Source organism: Numida meleagris, chromosome 23, assembly GCF_002078875.1.
Source record: "Numida meleagris isolate 19003 breed g44 Domestic line chromosome 23, NumMel1.0, whole genome shotgun sequence".
NCBI lineage: Eukaryota > Metazoa > Chordata > Aves > Galliformes > Numididae > Numida > Numida meleagris.
Genome location: NC_034431.1, coordinates 3,371,643 through 3,389,729, shown reverse-complemented (window position 1 = coordinate 3,389,729; position 18,087 = coordinate 3,371,643). Strand labels below are relative to the sequence as shown.

The 18,087-nt window shown below is 47.2% G+C and overlaps 1 protein-coding gene across 31 annotated transcripts in view; it reads right to left on the bottom strand.

The window, feature by feature from the left end:
* LOC110387542 overlaps positions 1-17,440 on the bottom strand; it is a 143,065-nt gene extending 125,625 nt beyond the window's left edge. For 4 of the 31 annotated variants that reach the window (XR_002432586.1, XR_002432575.1, XR_002432578.1 and 1 more), the window contains exons 1-2: positions 5,897-6,180; positions 2,221-2,277 (exon numbers count right to left, since the gene is read on the bottom strand). The gene's annotated coding sequence lies outside the window, so the exon portion shown is untranslated. Of the gene's footprint in view, positions 1-2,220; positions 2,278-5,666; positions 6,189-17,262 lie in introns of those variants that run through there. The other 27 variants (XR_002432577.1, XR_002432579.1, XR_002432582.1 and 24 more) reach the window with 17 other exon arrangements.

The window sequence follows — 18,087 nt, the reverse complement described above, 5'->3', positions numbered from 1 at the left end:
GCAGCTCGCATTTTGATACGGCTCCTTTAAGTCACCTCTCTCTGCCAAAGAACTCGATGAGTTCAAATCTCAACACTAAACTTGGGTCTGAGCTGCAGTTTCAACCAGTCTGCCTGGGTGATGATCAGTATTGTCACACTGCAGACCCAGAGTTTGCTCCTTTCAGTCCCCAGCTTCAGAGCACTCTGTGGCTATGGATGTAGAAACCAAGCGAGGTGGGAGGAGCAATGTACAAAGCACCACATGCTCTTATCCCATTCCTTGCATGCATCCCCAAGGCACAGCACCAAACCAACAAAGTTTTCCATCCAAGCCCTCCGCAATTTCTATAGGGCAGCATGTTTGCCCTATAGAAATCCTGGACTATTGATGAACTGCATGGGGCAGGGGAGAAAGACTTCAGCTACACAGTCAGGTCATGAGAGCAAAAACCACATATTTCAATAGAATAATGAAAGGGGCCAGGTGCTTAATCTCACTATTTGTAGAGAGTTTCAACTTACGTGCTTACACATCACTTATTTTTCACTATAAAAACCTGAACAGGAACAAATAGGTGCAAAATAACAAATGAAAACAAAAATAAAATCGAACAAAGAAGATCCATCACGCCACCGCGGTCCAAAACAAGTTTTCAACGCACAAAAAAAAAAAAGTTTTTGTCCTTCCACACTCCGCGTTACAAATTTACAGACGGTAAAGCAGCAATGCTCAGATCCAAAATTATTCCAGGCCATCAAGGTGAGACTTTTTTCGGGCTCATACACTGGGATGTCATTGAAAAAGGTTTAGCAGCCCAGCGAAATTTTAATATATATGCCAGTATGTGTGACCAAAGGGATTATCCCAGAACGGCTCACCTGATTAGTTATACAAATGCCTTTCTTTTTTTTTTCTCTCTCTCCTTAATCCAAGACCGTGCAGAATGCCGAACGGGAGAATGGAGCGGGCTGTGTGCTGGAATGTCTGAAGGCTACAGACTTGGGATTTATATTCCATGTTGAATTCATTGTTCTCTCTCCTACCCCCGCTGCCCTCTAAAAAATGCTGCAGCCATGACAGAAATAAATTAGCCGGAGGTACAGGTCACACCTTCAAGGGCAGTAAGCATTCTGGGTAAAATCAATAGAGAAGATGGGAGTCTCTAGCAGCTGAAGCAGAAAGAATGACGCATTGATAGCTTTACATATACTCAAACAAAGGCACTTTGGAGCAGCCCTCGTCCCTGCTGCCTTGTGAACACAAAGCTCGTTTTTTCAACCACCTGAACCCCAACAGCAACACAGAGGGGATTCAGAAAGGCGCCCGTTTCTTTGGAGAATTTGCATATCGATGCAGAAAATTCTGCTTGTTTGCAGCTCCACCCAGGGAGGAGCTCCAGAGGATGAATTCCGACCCAAGCTGCAGCTCCCACAAACTTTTACAAGGCTCAGAATCTGCACAGAGCTTCGGCTGAAATGGGGCAGCGCTCTGCAGCCTCAGACAAAAACTCCCACGAAATTCAGTGAACACAGGAACGAGTCCAGAGGGCACCACCAGACCCCAGTGCTCTGTGTTCTGTTCATTACATTCCCCTCTGGTTTTTACAGCAGTGAATAATTTATTCAATTTCACCTACATTTGTTCAGAGCCTCAAAGTCAGGCTTCGGTATTTAAGAATCACAGTTCCTCTGAAACAAGGTGAGGGTTTACAAGGATGAGGGATACATGAAGCTTCATGCAGAAGTGGTTTTAATAACAGCTGAGTTAGGCAAGAGCTCTCAGTGAGACACACGACCTTTGCAGACACTTCATAGATCCCACAGGGTTCCTACCTGCATTTCTAGGCTCCTAAAAGCCTTAAAGCCTGATCTAAGCTCCAACAACGCTTCTAAAAACAGGACTAAGACTCCACGGTCCCTCAGGAGCTGGTGAAATTGCTACCCAGGAGATCCCTCTGTGGGCAGAGCTACAAGCTCTCCTCCTGTTCCATCCCTCCCAGACTTCTCCAGAGACAGCTCTGGCCCAAATACAGCAGGATCCAAACCCAAACGAGCACTGATTCTGTGCAAAGCCAGCAAGGGAATGCCAAGCAGCGTGACTTTCCCCTAGCCTCCCTGTTCGTTTGTTCTTTCTAAAACCCACACAACTTTAGCACGTGCATTGCTCCTTTGATCATTAAGAGTCTTACTTCTGCCTAGGTTGAAATACAGTGCAGTTTGGAACTATATTTGTACTTACATTTACGGAGCCTGGGAACAATGTCGTGGATGGAATTGTTTTCATTTCCAATGCTACCTGTAAAAATAAACGAGGGGATTCGTCATTAATGCCAGCGCTGCATTAAATGATTATCTTTTGCATACAGTCACTGCCTCATCTCACGTCTCCAGCACGTAGCAATGATGCAGCAATACAATGATGCAATGATGCATCTCTGGATGGTTCCTTGAGCCCAGCAGTGCAGACAGAGAAGAGATTGCTTAATTTCGGTCAACAGAGAGGAGAAGGCACAATTCAGGCTCTTAATTCAAGTCCTCCGGGAACACCCTGAGCAGAGCCCTGGCAATGAATCACAGGAAAGAGGTGACTGATGGGGCAGGGTGGAGCTGTGAAAACTCCACTGGTGAGAAGGTTAAAAGCCTTTTTTTAAAAAGTCTCAGCAGGCCTCCTTGGGAAGCGTATCTTGTAGATGTGCAGCCTCCACATGGAATTACAGGTGAGGGAATCAGTCCTGCTATGAACTTGCCAGGAGGCTTCCAGCTGGAGCACGTGGCTCACTCCCTGCAGCCACTGCCCTGGGCTGCTCTTGGGGACAAAGAAAGTGTGGAAGGAAAGGCACATTCAACATCTTCCCAGGGATGACCAAGATCACCTCCTCAAAACAACAGATACAATGACCTACAATGACTTGCCCTGCTGTTCTGCAGGTTAAAATACTGCCTGTGGTACTTGCTTTTATGCTAGACATCCAAAAAAAAACCCAGTATCATTTGCACGTACATACATACTGAAATGGCACAAACTCTGTGCTTCACAAAAAGAGATGCAATGCATCTAGTGCTGCTTGCACTAAAACAAATCATCGCCACTTGTTTTACGCTTCGCTGTGTTTAGCGATAAGTAAAGTCCTGCCCAGCTTTGGACAACATTCCAATAAACCCACAAGCACATTATCTGCAGAGATCACATTTAACATCTGCAGGTCAAGAATGACCCATCAGAGATACACCCATTGGCGCCTGCTTTCCTCCAGCAGAGCTGGATACCAGCTGACTTGCTTCGCTCCATGCTTTAGCCAGGGTGTTTCAGATGGGTCTTGACATCCCGATACTCAGAACGCTCCAAGCAATCCCCGTCTTCAAAAAAGGACATCTCTGTGCCAGCACTGAAAGAAGGAAGCTGCCACAAATAACTGCTCCCAAAACCTAAGGCTGCTGAGCCGCTGCTCTGCACATCCCAGGACTCACGCAGGCTCCCAGTGGAGGCAACTCGCTGTAACCCACTGCTCAGTGCTGCAGGGTATGTCCCATGCCCACACCTCCTGCTCTCTCTATTCAGATTTCACCTCTGCCTATCGATTGTGGCTGGTTGCAGTGGACATGCCTTCACCGCAAAGAAATGCTCGCTCTGGAGGTAATGAAAGCTTGGGAACACCTGGGCCTTTCCAAGAAGTACAGAGACCCCTTCTCTTTGTTTAGGATACACGAGGATTTAAATTCGATCACTGAGCAGCTGTGGATTTGCTTTGGGAATACCTGGAAAGATGAAGGATGAAAACAGAGATGGGGGAGAGGCCGAGTATCTGGCTGGTACCCATTCAGCAGATGTTACAGTAATGGATCACAGAGAGGGGTGTTAAGATATGGGCTCCGTGTCCAAAGAGCTGCTTCCCACTTGGAACATCTGCACGCCAATGAATTGCAAAATTTTAACCTTAGGAGGGGAAATGAAATAATCCAAAAACATTTCCTGTCTCTAATTATATTTCGCATGTGAAGTGGATCCATACAAAACTGCTGGATTTGGACACCTGAAAGCAAACAGCAGCGTGGGGCAGGCCACGTAGTTTGTGTCTGGATTGCGGTGCTATTTTGCCTTCCCACAGCCACTAAAAGGAGCTAAGCTAAGACCTGTGGGCCTGAGAAGTCCCAAAGTTAGTGCCTGAAACCGAAATCTGGATGTGTATTTCTGAAGCCTGGGCTTATCACTTCCCTGCAACGCAAGGTATTTTTTCTGCCAAAAAATATGCAAAGAGCCTTACAGGAATCCCTCGCCGTCACCCTCCCCATTGCACAGCTAAGCAAATGGAGGGACTGCATGCAAAGAGGGCAGAGAGTGTGCCGTGGCCACACAGAGCTCGTGTCCATCTGCAGCACAACCCTTCCTGCCTCCATAATCCCCTGCAGGTTGCTAAATCAAAGAAGAGAAATAAGGCAAAGCAATTTTCCCAGCCTTCTCTCATCAAAAAACTTCCTAGGATCTCAAGGGGATAAGAGTAAGGCAAGATCAGAGAGCTTCAGCTTTGGTCATTTGCAGATTCCTTCTGCTTGGCCTAGCTGCTCCCCATCCCTCCGCGTGCACGCAGCAGGTAATCCTGGTGGGAACCAACCCGAAGCCCACGGAACCCAGTGCTCCTACTTTAGCTTTACCCTCACCCTTTGCAAAGAAGAAATGCTGAGAGGTTTTTTTTTCCCCAGAGAGTTTTCAGCTGAGAGTGGCGAGCAGCAGCACAACCTATTATTGTACTCAGCTCATGCATTGTGCACTTCCCACCCTGTAACCAGGAGCACGCACCGTCACTAACCTGTTACCCTTTCTCCTCCTGAGATCCTTTGCAAAGAAAATCAATTTCCACCTTAAAATAACCAAACAGTAAGCACACAGCTTGGAAACACACGGATTTTGCATTTGCATATCTAGTTATTTAATTATCTCAACTTTCTAAAATCCATATAATTTGAATATTGAAGGCTGCGTACACTTTTCACACTTAGAAGATGAAATGCTAAGTTTTAATAAGCAATAGAACCGCCCTGAAGAACACTGGAGGACAAAATTTAACAACAGGAACCACCAAATGTTTCTGACCTACTTCAAACAATCATTAACTACAGACAGTTTCTAATTATTTGAGTCCATTTCACTTCTTACTCTGTGGTCATTTTGTTCCTCGGCCGTGTGGCCTATGCTCAGAAACATCTCCATTAGGCAGCACAAAGTCACAAAAGAAAATTTACTCCCTTTCCTCTTCCTAAGGTTGTTTCAAGACCTCGGGAGATGCGAGTTCTGAACACGTCTTCAAAACCAAAAAAAAAGTAGAAAGCACTTAAAAATTTAAAAGCACAACAGCCTGCTACATTGAAGCATGTTGTTATCAAATAAAATTGCTTTCTCTCACCCCTCTGCTAGCAGTTTTGCAATTCATTTTCCATAAAAAGCTGTGAACGTATTAAAGGCATAACATCTCTGCTGAGACTGGAAGTGATCACATGAAGCAGCCACAAGATTTGCTTGATAACATACAGAGCTCATTATTCAAGAACGAGTCTCATTTTCAGCCTTAAAGGAGAGGGTGGGGAGAGAAGGGGGAGCAGTCTTTTAAAACACACACACTTGAAGTAAAGGATTGCATTTATAGGAACCACTAAAAAGAATAAAGAGCAGGAAAAGTAAAGAAAACACACCTCTGTGCTAGCAGTTTGCAAGAGCTGAGCTCAGACCCCCAAAACGCGCTCGCACGTTTTTCACTTAAAACAAATTTACCTTCTCAGAGCGGCTGAGCAATCAGAAAGCTGCTCAACTTACAGAAAGTTCAGCTCTGCCGCAGATGGGAAGGGACAGAGAGCAGAAAGCAAAGCGTCAGCCAAAGTCACGAGCAGCTGCAAAAGTTCCTCTGCACCCCTCGCTGACCTACCAGCCTTCGTTGCACAGGTAGCAAAGTTTGTCCTCCTCCTCCACTGCAGCAGCCACGCACGCACGCAGGCACGCTGCGCTGCTGAGCGCGCTGATCATCAAAAGAATATTGTTTCCAATCTTCCCATGACTAAGGAGAGCGAGAAAAATGTGGTCCAGCCAGGTGCTGTTCCTTCGCGTAAAAGTAAATCCGGCATTCTGGAATGAGTTCAAACATAGGGCTTGACAGGCAAAGGAGAAAAGCTTTTTCACTGAGCATGCTTAGTCCTGCACTGCCTGCACACTTAATGAACATTACTTCCTTCCCAGTGGTTACTCCTAGTAGAAATCCACACCCCCTACTCTTTCAGAAGTCAGGAATGCAGCTGAAACCAAAGTCCAGAAAACAAGCCCGACACCCAGACATGGCCCCACAGATCAATAAACCCAGGTTGTGACCCGCAGGTCAGTTTGTCAAACAGGACATCGGGGTGAGTTTTTTCTACACTTGGTATAGTTTGCTTTATGCTTCAGCTAATGCTACTCGCTCCCCAGAGAAAATAAAACTGCACCGGCTTTTAAAGGATGATTAAATGCTTCAATAACAGATGGGAATTCTCTTTAAATCTTCTCTTTCCAAACCTGCTTTAAAATGGGGAATGAACGCGGCGTAAAGAAGTTTTTCAGATTCTGAGATTCCTGAACAAAAGTTTTCGGGATTTGTCCTAGGTAAGGAGTATCTGGCAACCAGAAATAAAAACCCTTTCCTTTAGGGAGAGCCTCATCCTGTTCCCTTTGCAGTCACTCGGAGTTCTGTCATTACCTTCAGTGGGAATCGCACCGGGGTTTTAGATTACAAATGCTTTCAGGCGAGAGCCGTGTCTACTTCAGTGACCTGTACAGGACAGACTGGTTTTGGCACTTCAATTTGCAATTTACAATATTGCTGTGTCTGAGTGTTTGAACACCGTGCAGCAGAAGTCTCCCTCCTTCCAAAGCCCGCAAGAGTTGCTGAAGAAAAGCAATTCTACAAAATCGCATGTGTTATTTTTAAAGCTTTTCATTATATTTCAAGCTTTTCAGCTGCTTGCCAATTTTTTTTCCTTCAGGTTACACTTAGCTCTCACATCTCAATTCTCACCCACAATAGGACCAGGAGACTTTTTGTAATGAAGGCTATGCTGGCCCAGAGTGCCGTGTCATAAAAACACCAAGTGACACACGATGAGTAACAATGAAATAACAAGGGCCGTAGTATTGTGAGGGTAAGGAGCACTAATCAAAATTTAAGCTGTCATCATTCCCAAGACCTCTAAGATAACGACTGCTGCGCTGCATTTTAAAACAGGTTACAATTTGATTGTGACCTCTGTATCTGAGCGACTGCAGCCTTCACGTGGCTGTGGGTCCGGGTTTGAAGAGGACAGACCACGGCAGAAACCAAGTCCCTGGATTCCAAATGTCCCATTCAGACTCCATTTAGACCACTAATTTTAATAGTGCACATTGGGACTGAACTCACATGGGTGTGTTCAGAACCACTCGCGTCTGTCGCTCCTAAGGGCAACCGAGTTTTTAAAAATAATAAGAAGAAGAAGCATAACTGCCCACACACCCCTGCTCTTCCTGATTTCCTTCAGGATCATACAAGGAAAAGTCCCCAGACTGCATGGCAAAAACAACCATGCAGTATTTCTAGTGTGCTTAACTTGAGGTTTTGGAAATCCCCAGAGAGAGTTTCCTGTAGATGCGCAGAAGCAGCCACATTAGGCTAATCAAACCCCAGTGCGCTAACCAAAAGGCTTTTCCCTTTGGTACACATCCATCTCACATCCCAAAGCTTCCCTTTGGTCAGGAAAGTCCCTAACAGCACAAAACAAGCTGTCAGCCCAACTGGATTTCTACCCCTGGACCATCTCTCAGCCACTTCTCATGGCCGTGTCAATCAGCTGCACAAGAGAATGAAATCTGTTGGGTTCGTAAAGCCTGAGACATCAAAAGCAGGTAGACAGCGCACCTTACTCACAGCCAGAAGGAATGACCCTAAAGCTCAGAGGCGACAAACCCAGGGTTTAAACATAGGCTCACTCAGCAAACAGTCGTGGTGATGTGAGACATCTTTGTCTTCATCAGTTGCTCACTGCCACTCCTGCAGCCCAGCTGGGGGAACGGAGTGCCTGCATGCTCTGACCCAGGAGCTTACACTGAGCTCCCACCAGGAGCAGGAGCCAAACCAACGGACTGAGCACCTCAGGAGCACGCGTGTGTGCTTCCCCTTCACGACGTGACTCTAGCATGGCAACTTTGGTAGAGTGCTGGTAACCTGCTAGAGAGATGGGGACACACCAATTCCACAGCTGCCCACAACCGGGCCCTCTCCCTGGCACTCTCAAGAGAACTGCGGCCTGAACTGCTCCAAGCTGCAACCACGCACCGCTACCGCCCAGCTCTGCCATCCCCACCGAGTTCCTCAGGGCTGCTGGATGCTCAGGATCCGTCTTCCTGTGAGTGCCTCAGCACTGCGGCCCTGGAAGCTAAAGGCACGCTGCAAATCCGCCGTCTGTGAGTCACAACGCAGGGAGCAGACTGCTGATTCCCTTCATGCCTAATTACCCATAAGCGGTTGGCACGACGATTTGTTGAGCACAGCGTTGGCCTAGCTCTCAGACAAATCCCGTGCCCAAATGGAAAGCGCTCTACCTCCAGTTTTCTTCTCAAAAGAAAAATCATTTAGGGGCATTCAAGTCCACGAAACTCTCCTGTTAATTTTTTGAAAACTAGATGGAGCACTGGATGCCAATGGTACAATGTCTGTAAGTCAAGACAAGCCAAGCTATGCTCATTCTGCCACAGGATTGAGACTGATTTCTCTGAGGGAAACTGGGACCAGGCCTACCTGCCTTTGAGCTGGGACTGCAGGATGACAGACCTGCTAGCAGTCCAAACTGAATTTCAGCAGGAATGAGGCATTTAAACACCTTTTAGACTCTGCAGTTAGGGCCTTTAAAGAGCAAAAAGTTGGGCAGGACTGCAAAGGAGCAGAGAAAAGAGACTTGTGCTGTGCCTAGAAGCCATCAAGTGACTCCTAGATGGACCATCAGCAACTGGAGAACAGTCTCCTTCAGGCATCCATGAGTCAGGACAAGGACCGAGAAAGGCTTGGATAAGTGAAAAGCCCACAGGGAACTGTACAAACTTTGGACTGCTTGGTTTTTGGGATGATGCCTACATATTCTAACCAGAAAGCTGTGCCCTAAGGCGCAGACCTGAAACAGACATTGGCATGGCATCAGTCAGGGTGAACGACAGAGCCCACCAACGCACATTCACCAAGATCCAATAGGGAACTATTGTTGCCACTCTTAATGAGAGCCAAATGGCTGCCCCTCCCAGAGCTGACAACTCCAGCTGGGGCAGCTTTGCTTCTCTTTTCCCCCTAGGATGCATAAAATGCGTTTTTGCTCTCCTTCCTGACACCAGAAAAGCCTGGATCACTTCCCACTGTACTGTGAGAGCTTGAAACTTGGCCATGCTATTTACAGCATCGTCTTTGCCCGGAGGAATTGGAGCCGCACCGTGCTTTTTCCACCATATGCAAGCAGCAGGCACGGCTGCATGTGCCAGCACCACGACATGGCGAGCTCAGCTCTACCTGTCCATGCTTCCCCATGGCCACTCCAAGTACGACAGACAGAGAAGAACAGGACTTCCCAAGGGACGCTCTCTGCTGGCTCTCATCTCCCTTGCTCCTGCTGCTCAGATGCATCCATTCTTTCAGCGGGAAAGGATAAATTAAAGAAAGACTGTGAAGGGTGGGGCTCCGTTTCTGGTCCTCTCAACAGTCATGTTGGCTTTTGGCCGCAGAGAAGCTTTTCAAAAGGAGTTACGTGACTCAGAAGCCTCCGTTCTATTGATTTTTCAGTGGGAATTGGGCTGGAACTGCAGCAACGCTTGTTCCGACTGTGTTTGGAGAAGCAGCCAGGCCCTCCCACTTGTCATTTCGCTGTCTGTGGCTGTGGGCTCTCCGGGGCACTCTGGATGAGGAGGTACAGCCTGGGGTGAATGTCAGTGCCTGCAGTGACCTCGGCCAGCCACCAGCCACCCACACTGCTGCTCTCCTCAGCTGTGTCCTGGAACAGGCCGGAACCGGCTGGAACAGGCCAGAACCGGCTGGAACAGGCCAGAACAGGCCAGAACCGGCTGGAAGCAGCTGTGTCTGGCACAGGGCAGCCCCAGCTCTCCTCAGGCAGACCCCCGCCCTGCTGCAGCACTGGGCCCAAGCCCCACACGGGCTGTGCATGCAGTGACCCCCAGTCAGGGCATCTCGGCCATAGCAACATGGCTCCTCAGCAATACCAGCAGCAGTTCCCCACCACCAGGGGGGTCACAAACAGCCCCGGGAGAGCTGCTTCTGGGAGACCCCGTCACTGGAGAGCAGAGCAAAGGGAGCTGCAGGAGGAGCCTCAGGGCTGGGGCCAGCAGGGAGCACACAGCCTCAAAGGGATGGAACTGCAACACTGTGGGTTTGCCCCCTCCCCTCCTTTGTCAAACGCAAGTAGCTGGGTTCAGAGGCAAGAAACTGAGTGACGCTCTATGATCACGTAAAAAAAAATTGACCAAACCGTCTATCTTTTAACCTTAGGATCTATTTTAGAGGAATTAATGCATTCAGTTATTGATAAAATATTAATATGAGCAGCTGGCAGGTTTCCCAGAATGCAGCAGGTAATCTAGACATATTAGAAGTAAAAGCACAAGAAGCTTTAACTTTAAAGGTGGTGAAAAGAACTTGCTTTGCTAGGACAGAACAACAGAGCAGATATTGAAAGCACAGCAGTTCCTAGGACTGCTCTGGTCTTCCACGTAACTTTGGGCAATTCACATCTCTGATTTATAGCACTCAAAAGGAACTAGCTGTAATTATTACAAAGATTGCTATGATCAATCTGAGACAGCACCGGCAAAAGGCTGCAAATAATACAGGAAAGATCAAGCCTCAGCCACAACCTTCCCAGAGATTCAAACTCAACTCCACATTAATTTGTAAAGCAATTTCATAGCAGAAAGAAAAAATAAAAACGAAACCAGGCAAGCACGGCCTCACAGCACTCCGCTGTTGCACTTTGAAATGAGATGGCTGCAGGATGCTTTGCAGCAAAAACATTTTCAACAACCAAATGTTCCAGACCGTGGGGAGGGCAGTGCCACCTTCAGCCAGGCGTCTCCCAGCAGAGCAGAGCGCTGCCTGCACCATGGGAGCTGCTGTTGAGGTCAAAGTGACCAGCACTGGCAGCATCCACTGCTCAGCTCATATTTCACAAGAATTCAGAGCTGTGGTTCACGTACTTTTTAGATTTCTCAAAAAAAAATGTGGACTGTTTGTTTCCTCCTGACCTTTTTAAGTCTATTGCATGAATTAGCTTAGCAGAGTCTTCTTGCAGGATAATAAATAACAGCAAGTATTTCCTATGACAACCTAAGGTTTCTATTCCAGGCACAATAAATTTCAGTGAGGGAGGAGGAAAGACAAACTGCATGAGCAACAGCATTGAGCTCAGGGAACTTCATTTTCCCCCTCTCACAGGAGAGTTGTTTCAAGGCTAAATGTTCTCTGTGCACAGGTATATATGATAAATATTTGCAGAAGGATGTTGGTGCAGTGCAGTGCTTCTGAAAGAATTGTGCTACATCATTTGTGCTGTCTCTAAACTGCAGTGAGACATGATACTTTAAAAGAACCAAAAAAAGAAAAAAAGGAAAAAAAAGTTTGTCTACCTTAATCAAGTAATTTCTGATATAAGGAAAAACATTTAGAGTTTTGTTTCTGATCAAGTATAACTAAGAGCCATTATCTCATCCTGAATGAGTTGGATGTGTTTCTGCCAGCATAGAAAAACTCACCATCTATCAGTCTCTACAGGATTAATGAGTTTGCTGGTACCTAATCCCAACAAAGCCAGCAGTCTGATAAAGACTTCAGCTGAGCAGTGCACAGTGCAGTGATCATCAGCATCTGAACGTAAGAAAATGAAGAGCAGATAATAAACATCCATGGCATTGCAGGGCACAGGCTGAAAGGCAGGACTTCTTCAGACGTCACAGTGCCTTCGGAGCGGGACTGGACCCTAAAATCTAACTGAGGTTCCTACAAATTCCAGACATGCTCGAGTGTTTGCTTTTCTGCTCTCTGTGATCTTAGCACCTTAGCAAAGATGGGAGATTTCTCTGAAAGGTGACTGCTAGGTTCCTTTATGCACCGTTCCAACCGAAATCAAACACCCTATTACGTGGCTAGCCAGAGCTAGAGCTCAGTCCACGAGTTCCCACATGCCAACCCCTGGATGTAGCACCCTCCAGGAGCTAGCTGCAAAGCAAGTTCCATATTTTGTCCATAAACATCTCAGAGGAAGATCACAACTGTCAATATGCACAGCAACAGAGTCAAGACATTATAAAACAAGGCAGTAAGATCCGTGTCCCCAGTCATCTCCCCCAGCTACAAGCCAGTACAGTCTGCCTTAAATTTCTGCTCTGCACAGGATACGCATCATCCCCATGCAACAAACGGATCCATTTCATTTTTTCCACTTCAAGTCGCTGGTGAGTTCAACTTTGGCACTCCAACAAAAAAGGTCTTCATTGCCAGCATGCACAGCGCTCTGGAATCAGAGTGGGGTGAGAGGAGTGGAAAGTCATTTATAAAGCAAATTTTGCAGCAGAGAGAATTATTAAGCTTTACCTCGGGATGATATGTTACATTTCTTTAAATAACGCTGCATTTAGCTCATAACAGTCTGCGGGGGAGAGGGGAAGAAAAGTGAAAGTTTACTTTTCTTCCTTCGTTTTTGTTCCGTATCAATGTTTGATTTTGTTAATGCTGAATTTTCCACCCAGTTAGGATTCTAACAGCTTCCCTCTGGGGATGTCATCACTTTGTTCAGGCTTCCCCACGCGCTTTGCAAAAGACCTGGAGCAAGGTGAAAATCAGCAGGCTTCCCCAGGAAGCATCTGTGATTTAGGAGGACCCCAAAGAGGAGTAGCTCTGCAGCGGCCACACACCATCCTCAGGAGCAAGATGGACAACCTCAAGCATGACCACTGTGGTTTGGGGAACCTTGGCATGACGTAGCAGTAGTCGATTTCACAAGATTGGAAAAGAGGAGGCATGAATCTTTACCCGAAAAGGCTCATGGAAAGCGTCATTAAAACTGATGCTATGAAAAAGGTTGGTTTGGGATATACTGACATCGATTCCTTAGTCCGAAATTCCCAAGCAGCCTTCCTTAGCATGCACCAATCGATCGCCAACTTTCATCTGAACACATCTGTTGTGCTATTTTTTTCCTCCATTCTCTTCTCTTTCAGACCACTGCCTGGTTGCTGATTTATTCAAAGCACTCTCCTTTCTTCTTAAGACCTCCCTCATCCTTTCTTGGGCTGATGGTGACTTGTCTTAGCTGATCCCCTTTAAGTAGTTTGCAGGGTCAAAGTGAGTGCCATGGTGCGTTTGTCTTAAGTCCCATGAATTTAATAGTACCCTGTCCTGCAAATGCTGTTGTCTATTTATGGCTATAATCATTGTTTCACCTGTGCACCGCACCACTACACGTAATACTTTTTCTTTTGATCAGCTCCTGTATGGATTTAGTAGTTTTTAAAGCGTCTGGGTGCATTCACATCTCTCTTTATCACTACAGACCTTGAAGTAACTACTTCAGTAACTGCTAGAGGCATGAAAGCGTCTCATTTGTTACAGAGGTAAATGCAATAAATACATGCACGTCTCAGTAAAGCTTTCATGCAAACAGTTTTGTCTCGTGTTTACTTGGAAACCACTTTAAAATGTACTTCTGCCATAAACACATAATTGTAAAAAAGTCAGCAGGACTAAAACTCTTGGTATTGAGTGCTACACCTAGTGGTAAGTGTTTGCAGGATTTGTAGCGTTTTTGACATTTAAACAAATAATTACATAAAAACAACGTTTAGAGAAACAAGTCATAACACAAGGAGAAGGAGAGGAAAAAGCACTCCAGAATGCTTCACACACTTAAGCAGGGGGTCTATTCTTCTATCAGCATGCAAGGAATTTATGCAATTAAATTATAATCATTAATGAAACTTGCCTACGAACACAGCCCATACACGAGAAGAAAAAGCACAGCTACTTAAGCTGCAATGTTACTGTAACGAAGCGAGGGCAATAGATGGTGCTCTGCTCCCTGTTCCATGGGATGAGGAGATGCTGTAGTCTCTTTTCTTGTTTATCAGCCTACTGATCCCTCAGAATACTTCAGGCAGTTTATATTTTCAACTTCATGGGGAACTAATTTCCTCCTCTAGGAGCCTTCCTCAATCCGAGTGCCTCTGTCCTGTGCCCACACGCCTAACGCAGCACTCATGGATGTAGGCCTATTGGGTGCAATGCAAGTTGTGCCTGAAATTTGCAGATCTCAGCCTGTTCCACAAGCATCAGTTAAGAAAGCCTCCCTTGAGCGCTTGCCATCTCCTGCTGGTTAATTAAAGCACGTGCAGATGCAACGCCCTGATTCCTGGGAGTGCTCGGCCCTGGCTGCCTGCCCTCACCTGAGCTGGTGGAGCATCAGCTGCTGAAATGTCACCGCCTGCAGCATGGCAGTCCCCAGTCACCCAGCAGTGCCTTCCAGCACTTTGCTGCTCCCTGGAGCGGTTCAGCAGAGAGCTCACATGCCTTGGGCTGGGGCAGAGCAATGCAAGGCAGCTGGGAGCTTTCACTTCAAGGCATACCGAGCGATTCCACTCCCACTCACAAATGAAAGATTGCGGTTATGTGCCCAAGGTTATGCGATGAAATTAATGGAAGAGATGAGACCGTAGATCATTGCCCGGTTTCCATCACCAGTCATGCCCACAGACCCCTCGGTGCAGCAGCACGCACAGGCACGATGGGGCACGTGGGTCAGAAAGAGGCAGAGGGTCTGCAGCTTCCTCTCCCCTTTCCCTCCCGAAAGCAGAGCACTGCTGGAGGACTTGGTGAGACATTCCCAGCACTGCTACATGCTTAGCACTGTTCAGTTGCCAGTTGGAAGGAGACACAAGTTTCAGGGGTCAAAAACTCTTAAGCAACGCTCCAGTTTCCAGCTCGTGTCTCTCGAGATGCAGGAACACCATCCAACTCACTGCGGACATCATTTCCTTTTTATGTTTCCCTACTTTCAAATTACTAAGCAATACAAATGCTTTTAGCAGCCATTCCCACATGCTTGATGTACTCAGCGCAGTTTCTAATAAGCTAAGCTTATCTCAAGCGCTTTTTGTCGGCGTTGTTAACACGCAGGAGTTAAGCCACTGATTGCAGAGGAAACAGCTCTCTGCTGGGTGGCTGATACACCACGAGCGTGTGAGCACCAGGAGAGGTCCTGCAATACCAGCAAGAGGGGAGCAGTGGGTTTTTGTGGGCTGCACAGAGGCCGTGGATGGGCAGGGTAGCATCCCTGGGCACGGCGAGTTGGGCTCTTGCTGTCACCTCGCTGGGACGCTGCGCTCCTTCCCACTGTTTTTTCCCCTAGCTAGGGAACAGCTTCATATACAACGTTCCATGGCTGAAGAGTTAATAGACCATTAAACACATAAGCATTTCCATACTAAGCAGTAAAGACTCCAGCAGGTCAGTTTGTTGCTTATAACCATTTCTGACACATACTATACGCTGTTATTATTCCTATTACACAGCACATGTTTTCCCACTGCGAGAGATACTCTCCAAATACAGGATTAAAAACAGATTGGGAGGTTCTGGAGCAGACGCCACCAGCAATATTCACATGGCCTCCTATCCACCTCCTGTTTCACGTTACCTCTCAGCTGGCCTCAGGTGTTCTGAGGAACCTGTGCCAGCAGAAGGCACTTTGGTGACTGGAGATGGGCTTTAGTACAGCCACGAGGACAGGAGCAGGAAGACGGAGGCGATGCCAATGTATTCGACAGCGTGCAGTGTCAAACACCGTTCCTGGGCCTGGACTGCACCTTTGTAATGGGCAGCCCCACGCTGCACACACAGGTGTTCCTGGGTTGTGTTCTCAGGTTGTGGCTGCTCCGTGAACCATTAGAAGCCTTTGAACCTGAAACACTCAGCAGAGGCCACTGTGACTTGAGTTACAAGCACAACTCCATTGGCTGCTAGCCCATAATACGCCCTTATTCCTTAACCCGAGCGGCCATCAAAGGCAAATACACTTCACGTCTTCCACTGCATCATTTTTTTTTTATGGATAAAGAGATCAGTGATTTAACCCCACTCCTTTCCTTACTCTCACGTTCATCTGTATTTTGAAAATTAGAGGCAGGTTTAACGCCAATATTACCTTGACAGATCTCAGCCCACTGCGTACAAAAGAAACCAGAAATCTTTTACGATGCCACCGCCAGAGACATTCAGACAGCTGACACTTTAACTCGCTCAGGAAAATACAATCATCACTTCACGTAGCCACGCTTTTCAGGCAGTAAACCATGATTTGCCTTGTCCTTCACCCGCAACAGTCATTTAACCCACTCAATTTAGTGACTGTCCTCTCAAAAGAAGAGCTGGAAACCCAGGTAATTAAGAACAGAGCTCGAACTTGTATTGGAGAGTGAAAGTAATCCTAAGTAGTTAGATGATATTATTCAAAACGTAAAGTTTCTAAACAAGATGCTCTCAACGCTGGGAAGAAGCAACCTTGTTATAAAAGCGTACCGAGACAGCACACACTGCGGGCCCACACAACACAAATGTGCAACCAGATGATGAGGCTGAACGCCCCAAAGACTTCACAAAGAGACCGTGACTCCCCCTGTACTAACTCAGCCCTATCCCTATACCCTCCTGCCTTCAGTTACCATTACTAATTAATACCGTAAGATTTGCATATCTCAAAGCAAAGGGGAATGGGAAGTATTGAACGTATGACACGTGGTGGATTTTAGATTGCTAAAGTTAACTTTCAGTGAAGTCCAGGACTCCTTTTTTTTTCCCCTTTGTCAAATGGTGGCATTTCTATGAAAGTTCAGGGGAACTCCAAGAACTTTGTCTGGTTGTAATGACCGAAGCCTGGAAACCGTATGAATTTCCCCTCTGGTTGCATGATCCCCCCACATAAATTGTATCAAAGCATGGGAGACGTGGCCAAGTTTCACACGGAGTTTTGAGGCTCGTCCCAATGGTTAGCATCTCACTGCCAACCACATGAAGCAAAACAAGCCTTAAGCTGAAACTGCAGAGAAGGCTGCTGAGATGTCCTCCTGAGCTGGCCCATCCCCTGCCTCTGCCCTCTCCCACAAACCCACAGGGCATGGAGCTGGGCAGAATACTTGGAAGAACAATCTGAACTGGCTCACAAATGGAGCTTGGTAAAGGAAACGCGTTACCTGTGAGGTACAGCAGGTGACAAACCACTCGTGAGCTCTGCAGTGCGTTCTCAAAGATGAGGAAGAGGAAACAGGACACAGCAACCCAAGCAAATTGCTGCCACCTGCTCCCTGAGCCCATTGCTCCAAGGATCCTTACAGGGAAGGCCTGCAGAGCATTGAAGGCTCCATTTCCTACATGCAGCACACCTGGGCAGGGTGCCTTTACCCTAACAACAGAAGGTGTGGCCACTGCAAGCAGCAGCCATTTCAGTGTACAGCTGCACCGAGCCTAACAGAACTGGGACTCTGAGGGGAGCTCCTTGCTCTGAGACCTTCAATCCGTACCCAAGTATTAGGGATGCACGTGCACACGCGCGCTCACCCATCCGAGCATGGGGCAGAGCAGGGAACCTCGAGCTGGCCCCATGCAGAGCAGCACGGGTCTGCGAGGCTCAGCCCGAGCACGGGGCTCAGCACAGGGACGGGCTCTGCAACACACAGACCGCCCTGGATCCCAGCACAGGGACACGCAGGTGGCACCGTGCGCGTCCCAGCCCGGGTCCGAACAAGTCGGTGAGAATCTGAACTAACAAGCTCCCCTGGATCTCGCTCAGCTCTGCGTGCAGCCATTCATGCGCTTCTGCTCTGCATCCTTTAGTAACCCTATTATCCAGGTTTCCTCATTGTCTGGGGTTTCAGTCGCCCCATTATTTCGGACAATGGGAAACAGACTGCGCTATGGTACCTTTCTTGGCACTTGAACACCCACCCCTTTTCCTTTCTCTGGAAAGAAAGAGCAGAACAAAGTTCATAAAAAAAAAATTAAATAGAAACCATATCTCG